This window comes from Pseudophryne corroboree, chromosome 1 (genome assembly GCF_028390025.1).
Source record: "Pseudophryne corroboree isolate aPseCor3 chromosome 1, aPseCor3.hap2, whole genome shotgun sequence".
In the NCBI taxonomy this organism is placed as follows: Eukaryota; Metazoa; Chordata; class Amphibia; order Anura; family Myobatrachidae; genus Pseudophryne; species Pseudophryne corroboree.
In genome coordinates this window covers 1,028,140,098-1,028,161,844 of record NC_086444.1, presented here as the reverse complement: position 1 = coordinate 1,028,161,844, position 21,747 = coordinate 1,028,140,098, and positions in this window count along the sequence as shown.

Below are 21,747 nucleotides of genomic sequence, written 5' to 3'. Positions count from 1 at the left end.
GATAGCAAGACGTGTGATACACAAGAATGGAATCCACACAGCAGCTACAGCCACACTCAGTCACAGGTACAATGCAGAAATTATTACAGATAAACAATAAAACTGCACTGGACTAGTAAAACTACATATAGATATGTATGTATATAGATATAACAATGCACAGTAGATACTGGATGTATATCACAGAATACTTCAGATATATTCAGATAGCAGTGCACTTGTTTTTAACTAACACTGTCTAAAATGACATGTAGAATACTTACTGTGTCTGTAAATGCACAGCGCTGATGAGACAGGCGGCTTTACAGAGGAGACAATGCCCAGCAGTCCCAGAGATCAGCCCAGTTAGTAGTGAAGATTGCGCCAAAATCTCTGCCAGGGAGTGAGGGAAAGTGAAATGCAGCTCCAGGGAGGGAACACCAGCAGTAGATGGTGCCTGGAGCTGGGGTTGGGGCTACAGGTCAGCGCCTTATCACCTATGCTGAACCTCACCACCAGGTACTATGGAGCTTATGTGAAATGGATTTTAGTAAATCCGACTTGTGCTCCCTGCCCTGGTGGATATAGTGGGGTCCCTGTGTAGTACAGTGTCCACGCCAGCGGCGCGGTCCATCTCCTGGGAGCGCGTCCAGATCGCGATTACCGGCAGGTCCCACCTGGGAGACCCTCTTACCCTCCTCCCTGATGTGCAGCCACGTGATCCTGGAGAGCGTCAGCGGTGGTGTACGTAATGACCAGTGTGCCTCCGCTGCAAGTACCGGGAACCCGGCCGCGGGAGATTGCAGCGCTGCTGAGGGAGGTGATGGAGCCGCAGCACAGAATGTCAGAGTGACATAAACAGTGCTGCGGCCCTTGAAGTCTTTTTAAAAAGCTCTTTTCTGGGCTGCCTAGTGCAGCCCCACCTGTTAGCTGCCTGCTCTGCAGGCACCAAGTTACAAACTGAGCTCCAGTGGCTGGAGGCGGGGCTATAGAGGAGGCGGTGCAGTGCATCCTAGGAAGTCAAAGCTTTAGCCTGTTGGTGCCTCGGATCAAGATCCAACTCTACACCCCAATGTTATTCCCTGTGGAATACCAGTGTAACCCGCTGCAGAAATTAAGAGTGCACTAATAGTGGCCGGTGGGTTGGGTGAGGGAGGGACAAGAAGTGATTTAAATGTATTAAAAAGTCACTTGGGGTTAGAGGCTTGAGCAGAGATGAGAGATTGGAAATATGTTTGTTTGGCAGTGTCCAGAGCATTACGATAAGAGTGGTACACGGTCTTACATGTGAGAAAGTCACTTGAACTATGAGATTTACGCCACTGGTGTTCTTCTTTACGTGAGAGTTTTAGTAGGTGTCTTGTGTATTTAGAGTGCCACGGTTGACATCTAAGTCTACATGGAGTGTGATGGGTAGCCAGAGCCACTTCATCAAGTGCTGTTTCTAGAGTTTAGTTAAGGTGTGATACAGCAGTCTCAGGAGAGGTGAATGTAGAAATTGGTGAGAGCAGTGGTTGCAGTGAGGTAGATAGTTGTTAAAAATTAATAGCGTTAATTATTTCTGCGGGTTAGAGGAGGTTTGGTAGACTTCAGGGATATTGAGTTTGAATTAATGGAGAAGAGCATGCATGTGATAAGGCTGTGATCTGAGAGAGGGAAAGGAGTGTTAGTGAGTTTAGAAACAGAGCATAGTCTGGTGAATACAAGATCAAGGCAGTGGCCCTCCTGATGAGTAGGGGAGTCAGTCCATTGGGAAAGACCAAGAGAGAAGGTTAGAGAGAGTAGTTTGGAGACAAGGGGAGATTTTAGACTGTCAATAGAGATATTGAAATCGCCCATAATGATGGTGGAGATGTCAGAGGATAAAAAGTGAGGGAGCCAAGCAGAAAAATCTTCCAGAAACTTTTTGCATTGCCCAGGTGGGTGATAGATAGCTGCAACACGCAGAGAGAAAGTGGTGAAAATCCTAATAGAATGTACTTCAAATGATGTAAATGTGAGTGAAGGAACAGGTGGTAAAATCGTGTGTGTATAAGATTTGGACAGTAATATTCCAACCCCACCTCTTTACTGTTACCGGGCCTGGGGGTGTGTGTGAAGCGGAGGCCACCATGTGACAGTGCTGCAGGGGAAGCAGTGTCTGATTGTGTGAGCCATGTTTCTGTTATAGCTAGCATACTGAGTTTTTTTAAAAGAAAAGGTCATGAATAGATGTGAATTTGCTGCAAACAGAGCGTGCATCCCATAAAGCAAATTATAGTGACTTGGAGGAAGATGGGAGACATGTGATGTTTATAAGGTTTGTTGGATTTATATTCCATTCTGAATCAGCTGAGTGTGAGCGTGGTATGTGGATGGTACCTGGATTTGGGGATATGTCACCAGCTAGTAGAAGCAGAAGAAGAGATATATAGATATAGTTGGGGGAGGAGTGTGATAGTTTCTTATGGTGACTGGTTGAGGATGTTCCAGTTAGTGTACATAGGCCCTCATTCCGAGTTGATCGCTCGCTTCCGTTTTTCACAGCGCAGCGATTAGGTGAAAAAACTGCATTTATGTGCATGCGCATGGTACGCATGGCGCATGCACTAAGTACTTTCACACAAAAGTTTGTAGTTTTACCCAAGCTCGAGCTACGTTTTTCAGTCACTCGAGTGTTCATAGTGTGATTGACAGGAAGTGGGTGTTTCTGGGTGGCAACACAGCGTTTTCAGGGAGTGTGCTAAAAAACGCAGGCATGCCAGGCAAAAACGCAGGAGTGACTGGCCGAACGCAGGGCGTGTTTGTGACATCAAATCAGGAACTAAACTGACTGCAGTGATCGCAAGATAGGAGTAGGTCTGGAGCTACTCAGAAGCGGCATGATATTTTTTAGTAGCAATTCTGCTACTCTTTCATTCGCACTTCTGCTAAGCTAAGATACACTCCCAGAGGGTGGCGACTTAACGTGTGCACTGCTGCTAAAAGCAGCTAGCGAGCGATCAACTCGGAATAAGGGCCATAGATAGGTTAAAAGCTCATGAGTGTTAATAAGAGAGGAGTGGATTAATGAGGCTGCAATGTGTATGGAGCGATGAATAACAGGAATAGTGAAGGATGTTGCCATTTTATAGAGGACACCATGAAGTGCTATTAGGAAAAACAGTTTGTGGTACATGGTATTTTTTTAAATAAATGTATAGATAGTTAGGTAAGTGCATAAGGAAAATGCAAGTTATATGGTGAAATTACCTGGTTTCCAATGATTTTCAATGTTTGTTCAACTGTTGGTTTAACAGTTATTTAAAATTTTCCTAACTTTGTAATTTCTTCACTTGAGTTAGAACGCAGTTAGTACCCAGTGGCATAACTACCGAGGGTGCAGCTGCTATGGGGCCCTAGCTGCTTCCACAGCCCACAGCTCCACCTGCACCCTGCCACTGGGTACCTCTGAGGGCCCAGCTACAGCCACACTCAGTCACAGGTACAATGCAGAAATTATTACAGATAAACAATAAAACTGCACTGGACTAGTAAAACTACATATAGATATGTATGTATATAGATATAACAATGCACAGTAGATACTGGATGTATATCACAGAATACTTCAGATATATTCAGATAGCAGTGCACTTGTTTTTAACTAACACTGTCTAAAATGACATGTAGAATACTTACTGTGTCTGTAAATGCACAGCGCTGATGAGACAGGCGGCTTTACAGAGGAGACAATGCCCAGCAGTCCCAGAGATCAGCCCAGTTAGTAGTGAAGATTGCGCCAAAATCTCTGCCAGGGAGTGAGGGAAAGTGAAATGCAGCTCCAGGGAGGGAACACCAGCAGTAGATGGTGCCTGGAGCTGGGGTTGGGGCTACAGGTCAGCGCCTTATCACCTATGCTGAACCTCACCACCAGGTACTATGGAGCTTATGTGAAATGGATTTTAGTAAATCCGACTTGTGCTCCCTGCCCTGGTGGATATAGTGGGGTCCCTGTGTAGTACAGTGTCCACGCCAGCGGCGCGGTCCATCTCCTGGGAGCGCGTCCAGATCGCGATTACCGGCAGGTCCCACCTGGGAGACCCTCTTACCCTCCTCCCTGATGTGCAGCCACGTGATCCTGGAGAGCGTCAGCGGTGGTGTACGTAATGACCAGTGTGCCTCCGCTGCAAGTACCGGGAACCCGGCCGCGGGAGATTGCAGCGCTGCTGAGGGAGGTGATGGAGCCGCAGCACAGAATGTCAGAGTGACATAAACAGTGCTGCGGCCCTTGAAGTCTTTTTAAAAAGCTCTTTTCTGGGCTGCCTAGTGCAGCCCCACCTGTTAGCTGCCTGCTCTGCAGGCACCAAGTTACAAACTGAGCTCCAGTGGCTGGAGGCGGGGCTATAGAGGAGGCGGTGCAGTGCATCCTAGGAAGTCAAAGCTTTAGCCTGTTGGTGCCTCGGATCAAGATCCAACTCTACACCCCAATGTTATTCCCTGTGGAATACCAGTGTAACCCGCTGCAGAAATTAAGAGTGCACTAATAGTGGCCGGTGGGTTGGGTGAGGGAGGGACAAGAAGTGATTTAAATGTATTAAAAAGTCACTTGGGGTTAGAGGCTTGAGCAGAGATGAGAGATTGGAAATATGTTTGTTTGGCACGGTCTTACATGTGAGAAAGTCACTTGAACTATGAGATTTACGCCACTGGTGTTCTTCTTTACGTGAGAGTTTTAGTAGGTGTCTTGTGTATTTAGAGTGCCACGGTTGACATCTAAGTCTACATGGAGTGTGATGGGTAGCCAGAGCCACTTCATCAAGTGCTGTTTCTAGAGTTTAGTTAAGGTGTGATACAGCAGTCTCAGGAGAGGTGAATGTAGAAATTGGTGAGAGCAGTGGTTGCAGTGAGGTAGATAGTTGTTAAAAATTAATAGCGTTAATTATTTCTGCGGGTTAGAGGAGGTTTGGTAGACTTCAGGGATATTGAGTTTGAATTAATGGAGGAGAGCATGCATGTGATAAGGCTGTGATCTGAGAGAGGGAAAGGAGTGTTAGTGAGTTTAGAAACAGAGCATAGTCTGGTGAATACAAGATCAAGGCAGTGGCCCTCCTGATGAGTAGGGGAGTCAGTCCATTGGGAAAGACCAAGAGAGAAGGTTAGAGAGAGTAGTTTGGAGACAAGGGGAGATTTTAGACTGTCAATAGAGATATTGAAATCGCCCATAATGATGGTGGAGATGTCAGAGGATAAAAAGTGAGGGAGCCAAGCAGAAAAATCTTCCAGAAACTTTTTGCATTGCCCAGGTGGGTGATAGATAGCTGCAACACGCAGAGAGAAAGTGGTGAAAATCCTAATAGAATGTACTTCAAATGATGTAAATGTGAGTGAAGGAACAGGTGGTAAAATCGTGTGTGTATAAGATTTGGACAGTAATATTCCAACCCCACCTCTTTACTGTTACCGGGCCTGGGGGTGTGTGTGAAGCGGAGGCCACCATGTGACAGTGCTGCAGGGGAAGCAGTGTCTGATTGTGTGAGCCATGTTTCTGTTATAGCTAGCATACTGAGTTTTTTTAAAAGAAAAGGTCATGAATAGATGTGAATTTGCTGCAAACAGAGCGTGCATTCCATAAAGCAAATTATAGTGACTTGGAGGAAGATGGGAGACATGTGATGTTTATAAGGTTTGTTGGATTTATATTCCATTCTGAATCAGCTGAGTGTGAGCGTGGTATGTGGATGGTACCTGGATTTGGGGATATGTCACCAGCTAGTAGAAGCAGAAGAAGAGATATATAGATATAGTTGGGGGAGGAGTGTGATAGTTTCTTATGGTGACTGGTTGAGGATGTTCCAGTTAGTGTACATAGGCCCTCATTCCGAGTTGATCGCTCGCTTCCGTTTTTCACAGCGCAGCGATTAGGTGAAAAAACTGCATTTATGTGCATGCGCATGGTACGCATGGCGCATGCACTAAGTACTTTCACACAAAAGTTTGTAGTTTTACCCAAGCTCGAGCTACGTTTTTCAGTCACTCGAGTGTTCATAGTGTGATTGACAGGAAGTGGGTGTTTCTGGGTGGCAACACAGCGTTTTCAGGGAGTGTGCTAAAAAACGCAGGCATGCCAGGCAAAAACGCAGGAGTGACTGGCCGAACGCAGGGCGTGTTTGTGACATCAAATCAGGAACTAAACTGACTGCAGTGATCGCAAGATAGGAGTAGGTCTGGAGCTACTCAGAAGCGGCATGATATTTTTTAGTAGCAATTCTGCTACTCTTTCATTCGCACTTCTGCTAAGCTAAGATACACTCCCAGAGGGTGGCGACTTAACGTGTGCACTGCTGCTAAAAGCAGCTAGCGAGCGATCAACTCGGAATAAGGGCCATAGATAGGTTAAAAGCTCATGAGTGTTAATAAGAGAGGAGTGGATTAATGAGGCTGCAATGTGTATGGAGCGATGAATAACAGGAATAGTGAAGGATGTTGCCATTTTATAGAGGACACCATGAAGTGCTATTAGGAAAAACAGTTTGTGGTACATGGTATTTTTTTAAATAAATGTATAGATAGTTAGGTAAGTGCATAAGGAAAATGCAAGTTATATGGTGAAATTACCTGGTTTCCAATGATTTTCAATGTTTGTTCAACTGTTGGTTTAACAGTTATTTAAAATTTTCCTAACTTTGTAATTTCTTCACTTGAGTTAGAACGCAGTTAGTACCCAGTGGCATAACTACCGAGGGTGCAGCTGCTATGGGGCCCTAGCTGCTTCCACAGCCCACAGCTCCACCTGCACCCTGCCACTGGGTACCTCTGAGGGCCCACGCTCCCACTTCTCCCCCGGCCGCAGGGCAGAACAGCCATGGGGACGGAGCGGGTCCCACACAACAGCAAAGATCGTCCCAGCCTGTCCAGTCCGCTCTGCCTCGCACCCTACCTGGCTGTCAGCAGGGAGTTCAGTGCCGTTATTCGCAGGTATTTAGGGGGAGGGGCCTAATGCTGTGAAGTGCCCACCCTCATCAAAGGCCTGTGCAGTAATCAGGTAATGTCTCTCCTGCTCACTCCCGCTCTTCTACTCATTGCCACTCTCTCCTGCTCACTCAACCTCCCTCTCAACCTTTCCCTCTCCTGCTCATTCCCACTCCCTATCTCTCTCCTGCTCAGTCCCCCCTCCTCTCTCCTCTCCCTCCTACTCACTCCCTCTCCCTCACTCCTGCTTACTAATCACTCTCTATTCCCCCCTCCCCTACACACTCCCCCTCTCTTTCTTCCCCTCTTTCCTGCTCACTCCCTCATCCCTCTCTCTCTCGCTCCCACCCCCTCTCCCTCCTCTCTGTTCTGCTCACTTCCCCTCCCCCTATCTCCCTCTCCCCCTCTCTCCTGTTCACTCCCACTCTTTCTCCCCCTGTCTTTCCTGCTCACTCCACCTCCCTTTCTCCATTCTTTCTCTCCTGCTCACCACCTCCCCTCTCTCTCTCCTGCTCACTCCACTCCCGCTCTCTCCTGCTCACTCCCCCTCTTTCTCTCTCTTCCTGACAGTGTTTCTACCTATCTCTCTCTGACACTGTCTCTCTCTCCCTGACACTCTCTCTCGTTCCACTCTCTCTCTCTCTCTCTCTCTCTCTCTCTCTCTCTCTCATTCTCCTCCCTCTCTCTTGCTCCCCCTTCTCTGTCTCTCTCTGACACTGTCTACCCCTGACACTGTCTCTCCATCTCTCTGTCTGATACTGTCTCTCCCTCTTTATCCTCCTGACACTGTATTTTTCTCTCGTGTGCACTATTTCTTTCTCTCTCTGACACTGTCTCTCCCTCACTCTCCCTGACACTGTAATTTCACCTCTCTCTCTCTCTCTCTCTCTCTCGTTCTCTCTCTCCTTGACACCATTTATCTCTCCCTCGCTGTCTCTCACTGACGCTTTCACTCTCTCAATCTCCTCTCTTTGTCTTTCCCTCCCTCCCTGACACACTCTCACTCTCCTCCATCTCTCTTGCTCCCCCTTCTCTCTCTCCAACACTGTCTCTCCACTCTCTCTACTTGACACTGTCTCTCCCTCTACCTTCTACTGACACTGTGTTTCTCTCTAATGTGAACTATTTCTCTCTCTCTCTCTCTCTCACACACTGTCTCTCTCCCTCACACTGGAATTTAATCTCTTTCTCTCTCTCTCTGACACTGTATCTCATTCTCTTCCTGACACTGTTTCTGTCTTCCTGACATTTTCTCTCAATCCCTGACACTCTCTCTGTCTGCCACCCTCCTCTATCTCTCATTCTCTCTCCTTGACACCCTTTATCTCGCCCTCTCTGTCCTGTCTCACTCCCACTCTTTCCCCTCCCTCTCTCTTACTCCTCCCACCTCTCTCACCCTCTCTCTCTCTCTCTCCCTGATGCCCTTTCTCTCCCCTCTCATCCCTTTCTTTTTCTCTATTTCCCTGACAAACTCTCTCTCTCTCTCTCTCTCTCTTGCTTCTCTCTTTCTTTTATTCCCTACTTTTCCATGAAATACCCCTGTCTCTCTCACTCCTCTATCTTTTTCTCCCTCTGACACCCTCTTTGTCTCTCTTGCACTCTACTCATTTACGAGTAGAGTGGGCCTTAACAGATTTTGAACACGGCAAGCCTGCCATAGAATAAGCATGCTGAATAGTAAGCCTGATCCAGCGAGAAATGGTCTGCTTAATAGCAGGACAACCAATCTTGTTGGGATCATAAAGGACAAATAGAGCGTTCGACTTCCTGTGACGAGAAGTTCTCTTCACATAAATTTTCAAAGCCCTCACAACATCCAAGGACTTTGAGGTCATTGAGGAGTCAGTAGCCACTGGCACCACAACAGGTTGGTTGATATGAAAAGCTGAGACAACCTTTGGAAGAAATTGCTGACGCGTTCTGAGCTCAGCTCTATCCTCATGGAAAATCAAGTAGGGGCTCTTGCATGACAATGCCCCCAATTCCGACACACGTCTAGCAGATGCTAATGCCAACAGTGTGACCGCCTTCTAAGTAAGAAACTTGACCTCCACCTCCTGTAATGGCTCGAACCAATCCGATTGCAGGAACTGCAGTACCACATTAAGATCCCAAGGTGCCGTAGGAGGCACAACGGGTGGTTGGATGTGCAGAACCCCTTTCAAGAATGTCTAAACCTCAGGGAGAGAAGTCAATTGTTTCTGGAAGAAAATGGACAAGGCAGAAATCTGGACCTTTATGGAGCCCAAGCGTAGACCCACATCCACACCTGCTTGCAGAAAGAGGAGAAACTGTCCCAGTTGAAACTCTACCGTAGGAAACTTCTTGGATTCACACCAAGACACATACTTTTTCCAATTCCAATGGTAATGTTTACACGTTACTCCCTTCCTAGCCTATATCAGGGTATAAATGACCTTGTTCAGAATGCCCTCCCGAGCTAAGATCTGGCATTCAACCTCCAGGCCATCAAACGTAGCCACGGTAAGTCTTGATAGCCAAGCTGCCCCTGTTGAAGAAGGTCCTCGCAAAGAGGAAGAGGCCTCGGATCCTCCAGCAGTAATTCCAGAAGATTTGCATACCAAGCCCTTCGTGGCCTGTCCAGAGCAATGAGGATCGCCTGAACTCTTGTTTTTTTTATTAGTTTGAGAATCCTTGGTATGAGTGGAAGTGGAGGGAACACATACACTGACTTGTCAAAATCAAAAATATTACATACACACCACATACAAGCTCCAAACAGATGGGTCTCTGTGCGTGCGCATATACACAGCGTGCACAGCGATATATGTTAGCCTACGCATTCACACAGACAAGCCAAAAAGATATATTCAACACATATTTTATACAACACATAAATGAAACATGTCAAGCACCAGACATTCTAATGTATTTATATAAGAGAGTTATAACATCATATATATATATATATATGTATTATTGGAACGGAACAAGATAAACATATCATGCTTAGTGTCAAAATGATCAGGGGAATGAGTGTGTTAATTTGATAGCTATGGGAAGATTGTAGCACATTGCAACGATTAGTTATGATTAAATGTATGAATACAAAGGATTTCCTGAAGACACATGTGCCAGCAACCTAGAACAAAAGCCCTCAAACTGACCAATAACACATCATGAATGACAGATCTCCCTCCCCTGGACCAATAACAGAAGACTCAGTCCCAGACATGTACTTCCCCCAATACACAGTATATAGGTATTTCCCCTCACCCAGGAAGCGTTTTTTTGTTTCGTTGCTGTTGGTGCAGATTCTAAAATGGAGACGACTGTTCACTGAGCATGGGACAGAGTGAAGTATGCTGGCTGTAATGGATTCTTTTGTAACTACAACTGCTTCTTGTGTAATTGTAACTCTGTAACCATATTTATATATATTATAACTGAATGATATACTGTACATATGTTATATTGTATGCATACCCTTTTAATATCAAATATATACATCTCTGAGCATTGGACCTCAGCTTACAATGTGTGCGTGTGCTTGCTTTCTCTTAAGGGATGTAGTGTTTGCGACGTACAGCGCACTTTTATTGTATATGGTAATAAGATGCGCCATGCGTCCGCAGCATATTTTAACGCTGGCATTTGAAATGTTTATTTAGAAATAATTGGAAATTTACAGTTGGGGGCTCACAGCCAGTATATCACGTACTTAATGATGCGCAGTACAGACACTGCTGTGGTCTACCAGCTAAGGATGGACGCATCTAGATGCTGCTGAACCGCATGCCGTTTTTTTGTGTTATCAGTAAGGCGCTGATATGAATCAAGGACAATATATTTCTTTGTTGCGTGAGTGTGACAAAAACGCACAATATTTGAAATGCTACAGCGTGTTTTTATTGTTGCTAAACAAAGTTCAATTAGTCATATTGTGTTTGATTCAGATTGGATTGTTTATCTGTTAAGTAAATTTAAAGAGCATTTAAAAGTTGGTGCATAGGTATGATATAGCTGTGTTAGCATGCTGAGGCCTATTCACATACTGTTAATGTAGGCCTGAAGTAGCAAAGCTTTGTTCACGCTGAAAAAGCGTGTGGAAGCGTTGTTACCATGCAGTGGGAATTGTCTATTAGGGCAACTTCCGGTGCTTGTATAAATTGGGATATATTTGTGACAATAGAGCTAGCCGCATGGTATTCTGGCTGCATAGTGTGACCACCATTTTGTCCATGCACATGGCTTGGGAAGGGGGAGGAGCAGTGAACATTTTATGTACGTAAGGTCACTCTCTATCCACTTAGCTAACAGCTGACTTTCAGTCTGTTTAAACTGTAGCCTTTTTCACAATATAAACAATATATATGTACAAATTCATCACCACTTAAAAGCTACAGTACCAATGAATTTAACTAACCCGTGCCTTAGTCAATTATAAATAGTGTTTCAATTGGGCCTAGTGAGAGTAATAGTAATAGTGAGATAAATACTTGGTTTAATGTAAGAATTACACACAGATGAAGAGTTTTTTTTTCTCTCCAGGATTTGTTAACCCTCAATTGAAATGTTTATGAACCTGTTCAACCACCCTAGAACAGCAAGCATGTGAACATCTTTTGATATGCAAATTAGAGGCTCTGTAGAAACTACATTCATTCAGTATGTGTATATGAATACATGTGCTGTTTGAGGGGTTCCATAGAAGTGTAATAAATAATGTGTGTATATGTGTGTATGTATATATATATATATATATAAAAAAAATATATATATAAAATTATTATTATATGGATATATGAATATTTATATCAGTATATGTTCGGCAAGACTATCCAATCTGAATCATAGCATTTAATTTATAGTCAATAGCCATATTAGTGTTTTAAAATTGATTGTTAAAGTGTTATTGTTAACGAAAATGCGAAAAATATTTGCATTTCCAAGCGGAAGTTAGCCGCATAATAGAAATTGTTTGTTAAGGTGGGATAAAACACATTTTAACAGGTAACTATCCGATTTTAAAGCACATTACTATAATACTTTGTTTAAAGTGTAATACCTTTAGGGGGATGTTATCAATCACTGGTAAATTACTTTTTTTTCTGTACAGAAAATCTAAAAGTGTGTGTTGTTGAAAGAAAATATGAATGCATTGAACTCCATGACCAATTCGGGTTCCCGTAGAAGACACTGAGTTAGCAGAGGCTTGGTGGCGCAGAGGCTAGCGACCTTACGTATTGAGATTGACGCACGTAGCGAAGAATGTGCGGTGGAGCGTGATTTGATGTTACGCTCCGGCTGTGGAGCGCAGCTAGTGGAATTTGACTCCCGTGATCATAGGGCGTATAGATAACAAGTATCTATAAGCTGTGCGATTGGACCGCACGTCTGTGTGCGAGATACGCGGTGCAACGTGATACCATTTGCGTTATTTTGTGCAAATTGCGTCATCATATGCGCTGTGATAGCATACGCAGATGTGATTTGTGTAAAAAAAAGGAAGTTTCGCTGACTCTCTCAGGAAACATTCCAACAGGCTTTCAACCTCCGCTGAAAAAATAAGAATTTACTCACCGGTAATTCTATTTCTCGTAGTCCGTAGTGGATGCATGGAACTCCGTAAGGACCATGGGGAATAGACGGGCTCCGCAGGAGACTGGGCACTCTAAAAGAAAGATTAGGTACTATCTGGTGTGCACTGGCTCCTCCCTCTATGCCCCTCCTCCAGACCTCAGTTAAGGAAACTGTGCCCGGAAGAGCTGACACAACAAGGAAAGGATTTGGAATCCAGGGTAAGACTCATACCAGCCACACCAATCACACCGTACAACTTGTGATAACCATACCCAGTTAACAGTATGAACAACAACTGAGCCTCAGTAACAGATGGCTCATAACAATAACCCTTTAGTTAAGCAATAACTATATACATGTATTGCAGAGAGTCCGCACTTGGGACGAGCGCCCAGCATCCACTACGGACTACGAGAAATAGAATTACCGGTGAGTAAATTCTTATTTTCTCTGACGTCCTAGTGGATGCTGGGAACTCCGTAAGGACCATGGGGATTATACCAAAGCTCCCAAACGGGCGGGAGAGTGCGGATGACTCTGCAGCACCGCATGAGCAAACTCAAGGTCCTCCTCAGCCAGGGTATCAAACTTGTAGAACTTAGCAAATTTGTTTGACCCCGACCAAGCAGCAGCTCGGCAAAGCTGTAAAGCCGAGACCCCTCGGGCAGCCGCCCAAGAAGAGCCCACCTTCCTTGTGGAATGGGCTTTTACCATTTTGGATGCGGCAATCCAGCCGCAGAGTGAACCAGCTGAATCGTGCTATAGATCCAGCGTACAATAGTCTGCTTCGAAGCAGGAGCGCCAACCTTGTTGGCTGCATACAGAATAAACAGTGAGTTAGACTTTCTGACTCCCGCCTTTCTGGAAACATAAATTTTCAAAGCCCGGACTACGTCCAGCAACTTGGAATCCTCCAAGTCCCTAGTAGCCGCAGGCACCACAATAGGCTGGTTCAAATGAAACGATGATACCACCCTAGGAAGAAATTGGGAACGAGTCCTCAATTCTGCCCTGTCCATATGGAAGATCAGATAAGGGTTTTTACATGACAAAACCGCCAATACTGACACACGCCTAGCCGAAGCTAAGGCCAATAGCATGACCACTTTCCACGTGAGATATTTTAGCTCCATGGTCTTAAGTGGCTCAAACCAGTGGGATTTCAGGAAATCCAACACAACGTTAAGATCCCAAGGTGCCCCCGGTGGCACAAAAGGAGGCTGAATATGCAGCACCCCCGGAACAACGTCTGAACTTCAGGCAGTGAAGCCAGTTCATTTTTAGAAAAAATGTATAGGGCCGAAATCTTGACCTTTATGGATCCTAATTTTAGGCCCATAGTCACTCCTGACTGTAGGAAGTGCAGGAATTGACCCCGCTGGAATTCCTCTGTAGGGCCTTCCCGGCCTCACACCAAGCAACCTATTTTCGCCATATACAGTGAAAAAGTCTTGCTGTCACGTCTTTCCTAGCTTTTATCAGCGTAGGAATAACTGCATCCGGAATGCCATTTTCCGCTAGGATCCGGCGTTCAACCGCCATGCCGTCAAATGCAGCCTCGGTAAATTTTGGAACAGACAGGGCCCCTGTTGCAACATGTCCTGTCTGAGAGGCAGAAGCCCTGAGTCCTCTGAGAGCATTTCCTGCAGCTCCGGGTACTGAGTCCTTCTTGGCAATTCGGAGCAAGGAATATTGTTTTCACTCCTCTTTTTATTACAATTCTCAGCCCTTGGGTATGAGAGGAAGAGGAGGGAACACAGAGACCGACTGGAACACCCACGGTGTTACTAGTGCGACCACAGCTATCACCTGAGGGTCCCTTGACCCGGCGTAAAACCTTTTTTAGCTTTTTATTGAGGTGGGACGCCATCTAGTCCACCTTAGGCAGTTCCCATCAATTTGCAAACTGCGTGAAGACTTCCTGATGAAGTCCCCACTTTCCCGGGTGGAGGTCGTGCCTGCTGAGGAAGTCTGCTTCCCAGATGTCCACTCCCGGAACGAACACTGCTGACAGTGCGCTTACTTGATTCTCCGCCCAGCGAAGAATTCTGGTGGCTTCTACCCTCGCCACCCTGCTCCTTGTGCCGCCTTGGCGGTTTACATGAACCCCTGCGGTCTGACTGGATCAGAACCGGTTAGTCGCGAAGCAGGATCTCCGCTTGACTTAGGGCGTTGTATATGGCCCTTAGTTCCAGGATATTGATGTGAAGGCAAGTCAGTTGACTTGACCACAGACCTTGGAAATTTCTTCCCTGTGTAACTGCCCCCCACCATCGGAGGCTTGCATCCGTGGTCACCAGGATCCAGTCCTGAATGCCGAATCTGCGGCCCTCAAGAAGGTGAGCACTCTGCAGCCACCACAGGAGAGACACCCTGGCCCTGGGGGATAGGGTGATTAACCGATGCCTCTGAAGAGGTGATCCGGACCACTTGTCCAGTAAGTCCCATTGGAAGGTCCTCGCATGGAACCTGCCTAAGGGGATGGCCTCGTATGATGCCACCATCCTTCCCAGGACTCGAGTGCAGTGATGCACTGACACCTGTTTTGGTTTTAATAGATTCCTGACCAGTGTCATGAGCTCCTGAGCTCTCTCTATCGGGAGATAACCCTTTTCTGGTCTGTGTCTAGGATCATGCCTAGGAGAGGCAGATGAGCTGTAGGAAAAAACTGCGACTTTGGAATATATAGAATCCAGCCGTGTTGCAGTTACACTTCCAGAGAAAGTGATACGCTGTTCAGCAACTGCTCTCTTGATCTCGCTTTTATGAGGAGATCGTCCAAGTACGTGATAATAGTGACACCTTGCTTCCGCAGGAGCACAATCATATCCGCCATTACCATGGTGAATATTCTCGGGGCCGTGGAGAGACCAAACGGCAACATCTGAAATTGGTAATGACAATCCCGTACCGCAATTCTGAGGTACGCCTAATGAGGTGGATAAATGGGGACCTGAAGGTATGCATCCCTTATGTCCCGATTCACAATAAAGTCTCCCCCTTTTTAGGCTTGCACTGACCGCTCTTAGCGATTCCATCTTGAACTTGAACCTTCTCAGGTATATGTTCAGGGATTTTTAATTCAATATGGGTCTGACCGAACCGTCTGGTTTCGGGATTACAACATGGTCTAATAATAACACCCTCTTGTTGAAGGAGGGGACCCTTGACCACCACCTGTTAAAGATACAATTTGTGAATTGCAGATAACACTGGCTCCCTCTCTTGGGGGGAAGCCCGCAGGGCCGTCGGTGAGGGGGCATCTTCTCACAGTCCAGCTTGTATCCCTGAGACACAATATCTATTGCCCAGGGATCGAACAGGGAGTGAACCCACTTGTGGCTGAACTTACGAAGGCGTGTCCCCACTGGGCCTAGCTCCGCCTGTGGAGCCCCAGCGACATTGGTGGATTTTTGTAGGGGCCGGGGAGGACTTCTGTTCCTGGGAACTAGCTGCCCGGCTCTGACAAGAAAGGACGCCCCTCAGACTTTCTTGTTTCTTTATACGAAAGGCTGCATTTAATAATGTCGTGCTTTCTTAGGCTGTGCTGTAATATAAGGCAAACTAGCAGAATTACCAGCTATAGCTGTGGAGACCAGGCCCAAGAACCCTTCTCCACACAATCCTCAGCCTTCCATATGCCTCTTAAGTCGGCATCATCTGTCCAATGCATATTCTACAGGACACGTCAAGCAGAGATCGACATAGCTTTGACTCTAGGACCCAGTATGCTCATGTCTCTTTGGACATGCTTTATAACTATATATCTATCACTTAAGACAGCATCTTTAATATATTTATATTGCATACTAGGGTCTCATCTCTGCTGATAAGGTACCTGTCCACGCTGCCACAGCGCTATAAACCCATGCCGACACAATCGCCGGTCTGGGTAGTATACTAGAATGTGCATGCTATCTGCAGGATCCCTGAGAATAGCAAGTGCTACCGTCTGTGCAAACAGGACACCCCAGGGGAAGATTCTCAACATATCCTGGCCCTAGTGGGGAAAGGATACAGCCTGAGAATTCTCTTGTGGGAAGCTGCCGTCTCTTGTCTGGAGATTCCCGCTCTTTTTCCTCATGAGAGGAGGGAAATTTACCTCAGCATTCTTCCCCTTAAACATGTGTACTCTCGTGTCAGGGAAAGATGAGTCATCAGTGATATGCAAATCATCTATTATTTCAATAATCATATATTGAGTACCTTATAGCCATCTTGGCTGTAACTTTGCATTATCATAGTCGACAGTGGAGTTAAACTCCATGTCGATACCAGTGTTTGTTATTATGGATAGTGAGCATTGAGAGACTCTGAAGGTCTCTGTGACATAGGGACAGACATGGGTAGATTTCCTGTCTGTTCCCTAACCTTTTGTGCAATAAATTCACCTTAGCACTTACACATATCCAAACAGGTGTCGGCATTGTCGACGGAGACACCCTCTCACACACATATCTGCTCTATCACCTCCTTAGAGGAGCCTTTTACCTCAGACATGTCGACACACGCGTACCGACACACCACACACACAGGGGATGCTCTATTTGAGGACAGTTCTCCCACAAGGCCCTTTGGAGAGACAGAGAGAGAGTATGCCAGCACACACCCCAGTGCTATATAACCCAGGGATTACACTACAACTCAGTGTTTACCCAGTAGCTGCTGTATATACAAATTTTTTGCGCCTAAATTTATGTGCCGCCCCCTCTCTTTTCACCCTTTGTGTACCAGGATACTGCCGGGGAGAGCCTGGGGAGCTTCCTTCCAGCGGAGCTGTGAAGAGAAAATGGCGCTGGTGTGCTGAGGAAGAAGGCCCGGCCCCCTCAGCGGCGGGCTTCTGTCCTGTTTCTGACTAAAAATGGCGGGGGTTTTACACATATACAGTTTTCCAGACTGTATTATGTGTATATATTGCCAAAATGTATACTTATTGCTGCCCAGGGCGCCCCCCCCAGCGCCCTGCACCCTACAGTGACCGGAGTGTGTGGTGTGCAGTGGGACCAATGGCGCACAGCTGCAGTGCTGTGCGCTACCTTAATGAAGACCGGAGTCTTCTGCCGCCGATTTTATCTCCTTCTTCTGTCTTCTGGCTCTGCAAGGGGGACGGCGGCGCGGCTCCGGGAACGGACGATCGAGGTCAGGCCCCGTGTTCGAACCCTCTGGAGCTAATGGTGTCCAGTAGCCTAAGAAGCACAAGCTAGCTGCACGCAGGTAGGTTTGCTTCTCTCCCCTCAGTCCCTCGTAGCAGTGAGTCTGTTGCCAGCAGATCTCACTGAAAATAAAAAACCTAACAAATACTTTCTTTCTAGCAAGCTCAGGAGAGCCCACTAGGTGCATCCAGCTCTGGCCGGGCACAGATTCTAACTGAGGTCTGGAGGAGGGGCATAGAGGGAGGAGCCAGTCAGAGCTGGATTAAGGCTTTGGGGGGCCCGGGGTACTTAAGACAGTGGGGCCCTAAAATCTAAAATTAAAATCATAACATCTTTAATTACTACAAAGAAAATTACAATTTGGTGGTAAATATGAAAGAATCTTTCATATAGGGAGCACATGCATGTATATATAATATATACGTGTGTGTGTGTGTGTATATATATATATATATATATATATATATATTTTACCTATGTACAGTGGTCGAAGCGGAAATTTTGAAGTGGGGGTATGGAAAAGTGAAGGTTGCAATTATGCAAGCGCCTCCAGGGAAGGGGACGTGGCCACTCAAAAGGAAGCGTATCCTTCAGTGTAGTTTACCACACCATATACCCCTTATACACATAATGCACCACAATAGTAAGACCCCTTATGCTACCTTGTAGTAGTGCACCTTTCTCATTATAGCACACAGAATGAGTGGAAATTCACATTATACCACACAGTATGAGCTGAAATTCACATTATAGCACACAGAATGAGCCGAAATTCACATTATAGCACACGTTATGAGTCAAAATTCACAATATAGCACAAAGAATGAGTCGAAATTCACATTATAGCACACAGAATGAGCCAAAATTCACATTATAGCACACAGAATGAGCCGAAATTCACATTATAGCACACAGAATGAGCCAAAATTCACTTTATAGCACGCGGTATGAGCCAAAATTCACATTATAGCACACAGAATGAGCCAAAATTCACTTTATAGCACACGGTATGAGCCAAAATTCACATTATAGCACACAGAATGAGACAAAATTAACAATATAGCACCTGGTATGAGTCGAAATTCACATTATAGCAAACGGTAATGAGACAAAATTCACATTATAGCACACTGAATGAGCTGAAATTCACCTTGTAGCACACTGAATGAGCCGAAATTCACATTGTAGCACACTGAATGAGCCGAAATTCACACTGTAGCACACTGAATGAGCCAAAATTCACATTGTAGCACACTAAATGAGCCAAAATTCACATTGTAGCACACTGAATAAGCCAAAATTCACATTGTAGCACACTGAATGAGCCAAAATTCACATTGTAGCACACTGAATGAGCCGACATTAACATTGTAGCACACTGAATGAGCCGAAATTCACATTGTAGCACACTGAACGAGCCGAAATTCACCTTGTAACACACTGAACGAGCCGAAATTCACATTATAGCACACTGAATGAGCCGAAATTCACATTGTAACACACTGAATGAGCTGAAATTGTGACAGCAGGGGCAGCCAAAGACGACAGGGAGAGAGAGACAGTGACGGCAGGGAGAGAGAGAGTGACGACAGGTAGAGTGACGACAGGGAGAGTGAGTGACGACAGGGAGAGAGACAGTGACGACAGGGAGAGAGACAGTGACGACAGGGAGAGAGACAGTGACGACAGTGGGAGAGAGAGTGACGACAGGGAGAGTGACGACAGTGACGACAGAGAGAGTGATGACAGTGACGACAGGGAGAGTGATGACAGTGACAGCAGGGGAACATTACCTCATTTGTTGCTGGCAACAGTGAGCTGTGGGCTGCTGGCGGCGTCGGGCGGCTAGTGGCTGGCACCAGGCGGCTGGTGTCGGGCGACGGGAGGCTGGTGAGCGGTGTGCGCGGACGGCAAGCAGCGGTGAGCGGCTTTGAGCTACTACAGTGCTCTACACAGCCGCCGTCCACTGCGCAGGGACGGGGAACACCATGTGCAGCAGGATGGACACTTCCCTCGCCTCCTGCTGCACTTTCATGGGCTCATTTCCGAGTCAGTGGAAGAAGTGGCGGAATACCATACCGCTGTATACCGCCCCACTTCGACCACTGTGCGTATATGTGTGTGTATATATATATATATATATATACATACATACATACATACACATATATATGTATATATACATATATATAAATATATGTATATATCCATATAGATATATATATATATATATAAATACACATATATAATATATATATTTTATATATATATATATATATATATATATGTATATATATATAAAATAACAACCCAGAACCTAATGTATAGTGGTGCTGGCTGGCTCCACATGCTGTCCTCCCCGCTCCCTGCAGCCTGCGCGCTCAGCCAATAGCTGAGCCACAGGCTGCTGCTCCACAGATAATTGGACAGCTGAGCCGTCGCTCAGCTGTCCTTCCTGTGCACACTGTCTGCGTGCGGCGGTAATGAAGCAGAGCCGCCGCGGGAGTGGGGACAGTGCCCTGCATGTGGAGCCGCCGTGCCGGCTCCCGGGAGCGCAGCACCGCAGATCGGACTAGAGATCCGATCTGTGGCAGCAGCGGGGGCCCTTTTAAAAAGGGGGGCCCGGGGTACGTACCCCCGGGGGCCCCCTCTTAATCCGGCTCTGGAGTAAGTGCACACCAGATAGTACCTAATCTTTCTTTTAGAGTGCCCAGTCTCCTGCGGAGCCCGTCTATTCCCCATGGTCCTTACGGAGTTCCCAGCATCCACTATGATGTCAGAGAAAGGTGGGTTATTAATTCTGTTAATGCTCCATACTTCCAGTGCAGGGGTCTGGTAGGGAACCACACTGGGTACGCGGGGAATCACTACAGGAGTGAGTCGTGGTACATTCTAGTGGTGAAGGAGCGGGTAAAAAGCGCTCGAAGGGACTTTTCACCGTCATCTCGCTTGTTCATTTGGTGGTCATGTTAAAAGGCCCACGATGGGAGCCAAATGCGCAACCGAGAGGCTTTCAGGAGCCAGGGTTCAGGCTGAGGAGCAGAGGCCAAGAGGGTCCGCTCTGTATATTATGTGTGGGAAATATGGTCCACACACAGAGGCTTTTTGTAATTATTGAGTACGTATGAATGGTGCATCGCTGTGCGATGCTTTTGTACTTCAGCTACGGGGCAGGGTGTGACATGCGGGGCGGGCTAGCACTGTGCTGGGCATCCACCCGCATGTCTGTGTTCCTGATCGTAGCTGTGCTAAATTTAACACAGCTACGATCAACTCGGAATGACCCCCATGGTTTTGCCCAACTGCAAACAAATTTGCTGCTACGAACAACTCTGAATTAACCCCATAATTTTATTCCAATTTCTGAACAAAGGCTTATTACATCTATGATTTATGTGGAGTTAAAAGTGCTTTTGAAGCTTGACAGAAATTTCTTAACAATCAATTATTGCATTGGTGGCTATTGTGGAGTTAAGAGCTTGAAAGTTGAAGATCTCTCCACAAGTGAATTTTGTCCAAAAGGTGCAGCGCTGTATCGCTCTCATTTTTCACATTACATACAACACTAAAGTGTCCTTTAGTCTATTTGTTGTTAATAAAGAGGTGATAACGTATGGGCAATATCCTCTGTCCCTTCTAAAAATTCTTCAGCAGCGCCAGAGTCAGCAGCAGCACCCACTGTACACACTTTACACTGCAGATACACTACTGCTCTCCCACACGCCCCCACATCCACTGACCAATCACAGTATCACTAGCTGCGAGAGGTCCACACTGTACACAGGAACAAACCCACCAGTCGCCCAAACAGAGGTCACCGCACTTTGCCAGCATGGTGAGGAGGAGTTGAACACTGACATAAATATATCACCTCCACACTTTTTCATCTAAGGCATGGGGCAGGGGTGGTCATGAGTTTTGCCTAGGGTGCCAAATTACCTTGCACCGGCCCTGGATATACAAGAACACTAGAAACCTCAATTAGCTACATATTCACAAAGTCCTCCTGGAGCAAGGAATATAGGATGTACAGATTGCCTGAGAGAAAGCCTCCAAGAAAGGTATCTGTGGGAGACATTGAAAGCAAGTAGTCAGCTAATAAGCCTTAAAATCTGTATAAGCACCCAGCAGTCCATTGTGG